The 10,972-nt window shown below is 32.5% G+C and overlaps 1 pseudogene; it reads left to right on the top strand.

The window, feature by feature from the left end:
* Window positions 1-4,561: 4,561 nt before the first annotated feature.
* On the top strand, window positions 4,562-6,604 carry LOC147380941 (putative beta-D-xylosidase 5; annotated as a pseudogene).
* The last annotated feature ends 4,368 nt before the right edge of the window (window positions 6,605-10,972 follow it).

Genomic DNA, 10,972 nt, shown 5'->3' with positions numbered 1-10,972 from the left:
ATTGCTTATGACATATCCCAAAATCGAGCACTTTATAAAAATTTGAGTACAATATAAGTGACATCAATTTATGCGTAATGTTTGTAAAAATACCATAACTTTTTAATCTGATATCAAATTTGAACAAACATAAACTCGTTGGAAAGATAACGAAAATATCTAAAAATTTCATGAATTTTTTTTTATAGAAAATATCATCCCTTAATATATTTTTGAACCGAAAGTCTCATGTAAATTTGAGCAAGTTCGATTTTCTCGAATCTATCATTCGATTATGCGCAATGTTCATAAAAAGATCATAACTTTTTATTCTAATGTCGAATTTGGACAAACTTAAGCTCTTTGTAAAGATAAGTAACAACAATCTCATAGTTATATCACAAAGACAAGTTTGTTTGAAATAAAGATAATTGAGATTTCAAAAATACCGTGCAAAGGGTCTGGGGTCTTTTGTATATAAATGATCAATGTTAATATTAAAAAAAAAAGAAAAAAAAAATCAAATCACCTACACACATAATGATTTGTTAAGATCATATCATTTATCTCTTACAAGTTGAGAAGAAAATGCTTTATCTTTATCAGATACACTAACCAAGATCACATGTGACTTCTCATTTTGTGGTCCATACGAAAATGAAGATCTATATCATCAGGTGTCAACATCCCTCCAATGATACAACTAGACTTGCATCTGTTATGATCAAAGGTTCCAAAACTATAAATAAGAAAGATTTGAAACTATTGGTACATAAGTTACACTTTCTTTAGATGAAACTTTGGCTAATTGATTATTGATTTGATTGTCGGATAATTTTTTATAAGAAGAATTGCTATCTGAAGAGTTAGAATGTAAGATACAAGGTAGTCCATGAAGCATGGTAAGAGTTTCTTCGAAGACTGTTATTAGGTTTTGTTGGGTTGGTGACCCTTTTGGCTTTTACGTGCTCCTTAACCCAACTGCGACAAATCCCAAATTGCGTTTAGTCAAAGAAGTTTGGTCACCAACTATCTTCCAAAGGGTGCTTTAGGAATTTCACAATCAACCCAGCTGAACTTAAATCGCTAAGCCGAACCGGGGCTCAGCTTTCAATGACGTGGCGGTTGTATTTATAATTTTATATTAGTAAAAATAGAGAGCTGCTATTGTCACACCAACTTTTGCCAACGCCAACACAGATGTGTGCAATTCTTTAGTGATTTAAGAGATGCTAAATTGACTCAAATGGTGGTCACTGACGTGGCAGTGTAATCATATATTTTTTCACGAGATGCTCATGAAAAATGTTGACATTGATTCTCACATTAATGACATTGATATACGTACAAAATCATAGATGTTTTTCATTAAGAAACGAGTGAAAAGTATCAATGGCTATGTATGCACCTCCACATCATTAATGTGAGAATCAATGTCCATTTCAATGTTACTCTAGCACTATTCTATTTTAAAAAGTATAAGATTGAATAATACTAAACTGACTTAAAAAAAAAAGATACTTACTGATGTGGCAGTGTTCCCTACCCCTAGCGGATGAGTTGGATAGTGAGACTGACACGTGTTCATTGCTTACATGGTTGGTGATGAGAGGTGGGGAGCAGTGTTAGGAAGGTGGTAAGGTTGGTGGCTTTTGCAAACATTCATACGGATTTCTTACCTCATTCAACAACCATATATGTCCTACTTCCAATATTTTGAAAATTTTAAATCATGCCAACGAATTGGAGAGTTCGTGAGATGTTGGACTCCACAACTTCACACCTAATTCAAACTAGCTTAACCTACCACTTAATAGTAGAATTCCTTTTCTATTATTTTGTGAAAGTTTTTTGGAGGAATTAATTTTCCATTGAAAATGAATCCTGGATGTGATATAGACCCGAAAGAAAATATGGGGAGCAAGTCCTCTGTAGCTCTCGTTCTGCAGTCCATAAAACATCAATTTAAAAAAAAATAAATAATAACCCAATCCTCTTATACTCGTGATTTAGATCAGATTTGAAAAAAAAAAAAAATCGAAATAAAAGCTTTTTCCCCTCTAATTAAGTGTTTGAAAATGGATGATTGATAAATTCTTGAATTTAAATGAATTGATATAACCGTATTGATGATGTGTAACACATCTCAACTGTTGAATATAATTATAAAGAGCTACAAGAAAATCAAACTACAAAGGATCTGCTCTCAACTTTCTAAGGGTGTGATTGAGTTGGTTCAATGTTAGGGCTAATCATCCTTTCAAGGCGCGTTTGGTTGCAAAGATATCTCTAAGTTTAATTTTATAGGATTTATGAGCTAATTAGATGTTTGGTTCACAATTATATAATGAGTTTGGATTTTGTATCCACTTCAAATGTTCAATTTTGTGTGTTTTTCAACATGGATTCACAAGGATGATATACCATCATTTGACTAAACCAACACTTGATCTTAGATTAAGATTTGGAATGGATTTAATCATTTTTCTTTTAAACCTTTGGTTAGGTGGCACTATTAAATCTTCAGTGGGATTTCCCCAAAACTCAAATCTTTTTTGGACTTTTCTAAGTCTCAACGCACAGTTGAGACTCAATGACCATTGGGACTTGAAAGAAAATGTAGATTGTTGAGAGATCAGATCCAGTCATCTAGGGATTAATACACTTATTCCTAGGGATACATTTTTTGGAAAATGCTAACGGCCTCAACTCATATGGGTTGAGACCCTCCATCACCATGATCATTGGGATGTTTCCCAAGAAAAAGATATCCCTAGGAAAATGTATGTTAATCGTTGGAAGATAGGAGCTGATCTCTAGAAAATTTATGTTTTTCCTCGAATCATAATGATCATGTTGATGGAGAGCCTCAAACCTCTAATGGGTTTAAATTTGCATGGTTGGGTTGGAGGTTATCTAATTACCAAGTCTTCAAGAATAGATTGAAGTCAAGGTTACGTTCTTAAAAACACGGGATCGGTTCTCTGTTTTAAAAAAAAAAAAAAAAAATACCAAACCAAACCAAGGGAGGAGGAGGGGAAGAAGAAGAGTGAATTAGAATTTTGATTTTCCAACTCCGACAAAGCTACAATTATAGACTTATAGGTCTCCCTCTCTTTTTTTTTCTTTTTCTCTTTTTTTTTTTTTTTCTCTCCCTCTATCTGTTTCTCACAAACTTCTCAACAAAACCAAGAGTTAGGAACAAAACAACAAATGTTTCAATTATCTGTTGGTATCGTATCGGAATGTTGAAAAATTGATACATATCAGCCGATGCATTCAAATATAATACAATATTTTGAACCTTGATCCCAATTAAGGTTGTCAATGGGTGCCCATCTAACCGGAACCAAAATCGAAAACCTCGATTTCGGATCCTCATTTTCAATACCCGATTAGATTCAAGTCTTAATGGAATTGAGCCGACTAAGAACCGGGACCAATAGCTTCTACCCTATAGGTACTTGGAACCAATTTGTTTGACAATTTGTTTCCCATATTATGAATGGTTAAAGGTTTTTTTATCTTTTAAAATTAATTGAGATTACATAAAAAATTTCAGATCGGATTGAGGTATATCCATAAGGTGTCCCGTTTCTATAGATAGGAACAATGTCTAAGTGGCACAATTTGATTAGAAAATAAATACATTGGATTGCGTGAATGACTTGATTGGTAGTTGAGGAACGGGACATCGTATTGATCCTGAATCTTTTGAGATACTCCTCTTGATCTAAGGAAAAATTAATTTTCAAACTTGGTATAAATCATAGGTTATTTTTCTTCCATTAGAAACTAACACAAATTATCAAAATACCCTCATCTTCAATCTTTTTTTCAAACACTAACATACAAAAATTTGCCCTCATATTTAATATCAAGGTTTTATCCCCTTCAACTATAAGAATAAGATAGGCTTTTTGGGATGGGTTTAAAACCCGTAATCACTTATTACTAGCCACTAACTTGCTTGCTTTGAAAAATATCTTTAAAAACTTGAGCTCTTAAGAGACTCAAAGATGAAGGATTTTTGAAAGAAACATCGATGGTCACAGGAAAGAGGTTATTAGTTTAAAGGAATTACCCTAAAAGAGATTTATGAGAATGGTTTTTAGTTTTTTCCTTGAAAAAAATAATAATTAATGATATTATAGACGAGGGTTATTTTGGTCATTGTCTGTTAAGTCTCTCATGCAAGAAATGATAGGTGATTAGTTTTACAAACCCCCGGTGTCTCTCTAATTAGCATAAACCCTGAGGGGTACCTCAAAATTACGATAAGAATGGGTTTGCACACGGAGCCCAAGATATGATGATTAGGCAATTTTGAGGACCAACGCCATTATAGAATCCACTGCTCTCGAGTCTCGACTGATTGAGAGTTTATATGAGGTACAAATTACAATACTTATCACATTTAGATAAAGATAAAATTAATTCGACTCTTAAAGTCTTTTTAATTACCCCTTTTGATTCTTAATTTTTTCTATAAATACATTCTATAGTTCACTAATTTTTTCAATCAAAACTTAGTCCATCTTTCTCTTTTCTTCTCGACCCATTGATTGATTCATCTTAAGAGATGGCAATGGCAAAGTTTAGTTTTCTTCTTTTTCTATATCTAGTTTTTTTCATTGTTTCCATTGGAGCTAAAGATACTCTTTTTTCTTCCCTCGCTATTACTTCCCAAAACAATTCTTCAAACTATACTCACCTCTGTGATCCAAAGAGGTTTGCTGATATGGGGTTGGACATGTTGTTATTCGTGTATTACCACTCGTCCCTTTCGTTCCATGTTAGGGCCAAGGACTTAGTTGATCGAATGACATTATCTGAGAAGGTGCAACAACTTAGTGGTGTCTTCCTAAATATGAATAGTGGTCCGAGTCACTCCATGGTGTCTCTGATGTCGGTCCTGGCACCCATTTTGATGATCTTATTCCTGGTGCAACTAGCTTTCCAACAGTAATTCTTACTGCAGCATCCTTCAATGAGTCTCTATGGAAAAATATTAGCCAGGTTCACATTTATGCAATTTTGAGTTTATGTCACTAAGTTGAAATATATGTGTGTGTTTTATGTCACTAAGTTGATATATATGTGTATTGTAGGTTGTTTCAACAGAGGCAAGAGCAACGTACAACTTTGGTCGCGTATTGGAGTCCTAAAATTAATGTAGTTTGGGACCCTAGATAGGGAAGAATCACAGAGACACCAGGCGAAGATCCATATGTCGTTGATAGGTATGCAGTTAACTATGTCAGAGGCTTGCAAGATGTTGAGGGTTACGAGAACGCAACAGACTTGAATTCTGGCTCTCTCAAGGTTTCTGCTTGTTGTAAGCATTATGCTGGCTATGAGGTTGATAATTGGCTTGGAGTTGATCGGTTCCACTTTGATGCAAGGGTATGTAAGCTTATATTTAATATAGTTCTGATTCTGATATACATATAATTGATTTGTAATTATATTTTGAAGGTTACTGAGCAAGATATGCTCGAGACATTCCTTTGCCCGTTCGAGATGTGTGTGAAAGATGGGGATGTTAGTAGTGTTATGTGCTCATATAACCGCGTCAATGGTATTCCTATTTGTGCTGATCCAAAGCTCTTGAAGGAAACAATCAGAGGAGATTTGGGTCTTCATGGGTATTTATATGTCCTTTATTACTCAAATCTTTCTGATTCTGGCTATAATTTGCATAAAATTAACATAAATTTTTCTATCAAGTTATACTCACAATTTGTTTAATTTTATTCTAGATACATTGTATCCAATTGTGATTCAATCGAAGGGATGGTGATGGCCACAAATGGCTTGGTGACACCAATGAGGATGCTGTTGCACAAGTCCTCAAAGCAGGTAAGATCTTAATTAACCAAATCACGTCTTATCAAATCCATTTGTTTGTCTCCATTTTTGTTACTTAGAAATTTCTGTTTTATTAATTTCAGGCTTGGATTTAGACCGTGGTGTGTATTACACAAACTTTACCAACAATGCTGTAAAGCAAGGGAAAGTCAGAAAGGGAGACATTGACAAGTCTTAGGTATCTCTACATTGTACTTATGAGGTTCGGATACTTCGACGGCAGCCCTTCTTTGATGTCTCTAGGGAGGAATGACGTGTGCTCTGCTGAACACATTGAATTGGCAGCTGAGGCCGCTAGCAAAGGCATTATTCTGCTTAGAAACAATAACAACACATTGCCTTCGAGTTCCAGCACCCATAAGAACCTCGCGGTTATAGGACACCATGCCAATGCTACCAACGTCATGGTTGGAAACTATGCAGGTACACAACATCTCTAATGTTTCAAATCTAGTTTTGATAGTTTTTTATTTTTCAGTGAAAATTTTGTTTCCATTTAATTCCTATTTTACATCATAATATCCCAAATTATAGAATCAAAAAAATGTTGAGAAAAATTAATTAATTATTGAATTGTAACAGATAACTTTGAGTTCACCATAGAGCCTGCTAGAACATAAAGAAATGAAAACCCCTATTTATGGCATAAAACAAATAATACAATCCAACTTGACATACTCGTTCAATTGATGCAGATGGTGCTGCAGGTGTGCAATCTGTTTTCCCAAGTGTTTTGCAGGTCCAACCCCATGCTGTAACCTTTATTGTTCAAAAATATCAATAACAAATTGTACATAAATAACAGTACCGAAGGCAGAAAAACAATCGTATAATGCCTTAGTATCTATTGATGTGTCCAAGTTCTTGATAAATACATTAGCATATCCACTTTTTCTAGTACTAGAATCCCGATGCAAGAACATAATCCTGATAGGTTTGCCATTGATGTGTGTAAAATTCAAAAGCTGCAAGGCCTTCATACCTGCAACAAGCAATTTTGATGATTAGATTATCAGTTTATAGAAGAAGAAAAAAACACAAATGACATATTCAAGCCAATGTTGGCCATCAAATCATTAAAGGTTGAAATTATGTGCCACCGGATATTGCCATCATCATTGTTCTCACAAATAAAGTTCTTAATCAAAATAACCCGATACAGAGGTAGCTGTGCATAGATTCAAATTTTGGGTCAAAACAAAACAGAAAAATGCCTGCAGTAGACCTCTAAAAATGGAAAAGAAGACGACAACAACCTTGATAAGAAAAGAGTAGCAAATTATTACCACGCATCCAACAGTCATAAATAGAAAATCCTGTTTTTAGAGCCATGTGAGGCCCCTCGAGGCACACCTTGGAATGAGGCTCATCAAAAATGCCTGCTAAGGCTTACATTGTTGTGGTTTGTGGAGCCTGATAGTACTCGTCAATTTATGTTGACCTGATCAACAATTTATGTTGTTATGTAGGAAGGAAAATACATTGTGCCTTCACTCAATGCTACCTAAATCCCAAATAGAAATTACTAAACCTAAAAGCAACTAAATTCATCCAAACCTGATCAACAATTTATGTTGTTGTGCAGGGAGGAAAATACATTGGGTCCACAAACTAATAACTCAAAAAGAGAAACATTTTCCTTACTTAAAATAGTAGGATTTTAAGAAGCCTCACTAAGGGTGGTTGAAGGTTTTGTAAATGGACTTAGGAAAGTAATCTGCAATGGATCATGTTTTTGGATGCCTTAATGAGGCTAGTTGGACTCTAAGTAAAACTTTTAATATTTTTAAAAATATTAAAAGTTTTATAGCTAGTTAGACTCAATAGTTTTATATAAATAAACCATGCTATATATACAATATATCATGAAGAAATTACTAAAGCATTCTACAATGTAGTAGCTCATTACTAGAGCACACTTGTTGTATATATGTAAATCACCATGTATATATATATATATGTGTGTGTGTCAAATCACCATGAAAAAAATTATTTAATGAAACTTAATATAAATTTTCATTCCATAAGAATTCTTATAAGTTAATAACTAAATTATTTAACTTTTTCTATCTAAATATCCCAAGTTAATAATTCAAAATTGGTACACCTTTTAGATAACATGTCTATTAGGGGACGTCTCAGATGTTAATATCTCAGATATTATCAGATATTATTAAAATGTGGCGGGGATTTAAAAAAAGAAAAGAAAAGAGAGGAGGAGATTTAAAAAAAGGATAAAAGTTTTGCATGGACCGCTTTTCATTGATCAAAAGCGAACAGTTACGTGAATATCTGAGATATTATTAAAATGTGGAGGGGATTTAAAAAAAGGATAAAAGTTTTTCATTGACCGCTTTTCATTGACCAAAAGCGAAATGTAACATGAACTGGTTCACTGTTCTTCTAGTAACCTCTTCAAAAGCGAAAAGCCAATCCAGTAACCTTCTTATAATATTTATATTTCTTCTTCTAATCTAATTCTTTTCTTTTTTTTCTTTTTTGTCTTTACGTATCCACAAATATTCAAACCCTAATTTTTTTTATATCGTCTATCTACTAGCCATAATACAAATGGACGATACTGGATGATAATTGTGCGTCATAGACATGCTTGAATGAGTTGCTTACGGTACTTGTGGTCATCGCGATGTTTGATCCACATGTGTTGCACGTTTGTGATTTGTTTGTGATGATCGGCATTGTTGCATATACAAGAATGAATCTTATATTGTTTTCATCACCAAAGTGAAAGGGTTTCCGATATTTTGTTTGTTTGAATTTATGTGAATCTAGGTTTTAGTTTACTCCCATATCTCAATTCAATTTTTGTTTGAATAGTCATCTTAACTATGAAACAAATAATAGAATCTATGTATATGTTTGGAATATTTTCATTATATAACTTCTATTATGAAACTAATCATTCAAAATGACTTGTAAATTATCTACAAATGAGACTCTCATAAAAATTGTATGTTAAAGAAACTGTCATAAACTTAGTATGGATACGTGGCATTATTTAAGCGTGAAATAAAGAAAAATATTAGCAATTGGAAGGAAATTATTGTTATATTGTTTAATTATTATTTTATATTAATTTCTTTTAAGTAGTTGCATTTTTTTTAAATCAAATTTTAGAAATATTAAAGTCTTAAACTTGTTTTCAAGTTTTGTTACTTCAAAACATGTGTTTTAGCCTGTCCTATGGTCTAAACCGAGATTTTAAAACTCGTTACTCAACTCACTCGACATGATTTAATTTCAAGTTGAATATTCGTTTAAAGCAACTTGTTGATTCAACTCAAAAACTTGGCTAAGTCAACTTGAAACTCATTGGATAAAAACTCGATCAACTTGGTAATTATATTTAAGGAAAAATTACTTAAAAGATCCTGGTAAAGGGATCTATTTCTAATTAGTCCCTAAGTTTTAGGGTTTCTCTTAATAGTCTATTTATTAACACTTTTTTTTTCTTTTTTCTAATTAGTCCTTTAGCCCCACTTCCCACATTTCTTATTTTGAAACGCTGAATGTACCCTGATTGTTTGAATTCATCGTTTTTATCTAAAAAATTTGAATTTTCAGCATCCAAATCGAATTTCAAAGACTTCATTCCAACGTAAAGGATTTGAGAATGAGAAAGAAGTCATTTTCAAGACATATGTAAAAAAACTAGTATTTTTCAAAAAATTTGCTTCAATTTTTTTTATTTATGAAAAGTGATCAAGGATGGTTATTTTGGTTTGCAATCATGTAGAGTCTAGACAAGTCGTTATATCAAAATTTTAGTTGATTTTAGTTGCAATCATGTATTTTAGTCGAAAAATGAAAACAGATGGATTTTACCAACATGCCGAGTTCCACATTTTTATTGTTGAATTCAATTTTTTTTTAAATATAGTGATTTGATGTATATTTAGTTGACTCAATCGAGTGGGTTCATGAGTTATCAAGATGACTCAACTTGCCAGACAATCAATTTGACTTCAATTTTTTTGAGCCCATACCACATAGCTTTATTAGAAATATTTGTGTTAAACTTAATACATGATGTTTCTCCATTCAATGATATAATATTAATGGTTATATGAACCTGGTCAGTCATATTTGTTGGGAGTTACTTATTATCTTACTCATTACTTATAGGCTAACTCCCAAGTAATTATATCTTATTTAAAGTCTCTGTGTGAGAGAGAGAGAGAGAGAGAGAGAGAGAGAAAAAGATGGCCTTGGGGTTTCTGCACGAACCGACACTAGTATACAGTACGATTCGATTCGATTCTAATGTTATTGGCACCCCATCGCTTATACCTCTTGAAAATTGTTAGAGTTCCTCCAATATTTATAAATATGAGATCATTCATTCAGATCATTTACTCTATTTTCTTCTTAGACAAATTCTTATAAGATTCTCAAGTCTAACGATCACATCTCACATTGTTATAAAATCGAAACTCCAACAAATTGCTCACGACATTGATTCATCCAATATTATGAGTCATCTTCGTATTGTTCGAGATTTAACACCATTTGACAAGATCTAACTTTCTCCATATTCTCAGATATATATATATATATATATATATGTTTTTTTTTTTTTTCAAATTTGAGAACAATTTTAAATATAGATTTTGCTTAGATGAGACTAAGAAAATTTGATTTTTTTTTTCTCCCTCAATTTCATGTGTTGGTAAACATGTTCTATTGGACCCTGGTTGAACAGACTCAGAAAATCTATACGACTGAGGTATTAAACATAGAGTACAAATAACATATAAAGTTGTAAGTACTTTTCCTTGTATATCCCCTATACATATCTAGTTAAATGATCCAATAGTACATATATGTAAGGTTAACATAGATCAGATCAAATCCAAAACCCAATCCATTCTAATAAGATTATTTCGGATCTAGAGTGATGATTTGGATTCTGATAAGGATATGATTTTGATATCTTATTAGATCGTATCCATGGTTCGATAAAATATTAGAAATAATATAAATTAAATTATATACTTATCTAAAATAATGAATGTTATTTAGATTTTATACATCTAATTGGGTTTTGACCTGATTCAAATCTCATTTTTATAATTTTGAAAATTAACTAATGTGATGATAG

Source organism: Akebia trifoliata, unplaced genomic scaffold, assembly GCF_017979445.1.
Source record: "Akebia trifoliata isolate Shusen 1 unplaced genomic scaffold, ASM1797944v1 Contig00866, whole genome shotgun sequence".
Lineage (NCBI taxonomy): Eukaryota > Viridiplantae > Streptophyta > Magnoliopsida > Ranunculales > Lardizabalaceae > Akebia > Akebia trifoliata.
The sequence above is the reverse complement of the archived record's forward strand: the minus strand, read 5'-3'. Positions and strand labels throughout refer to the sequence as shown.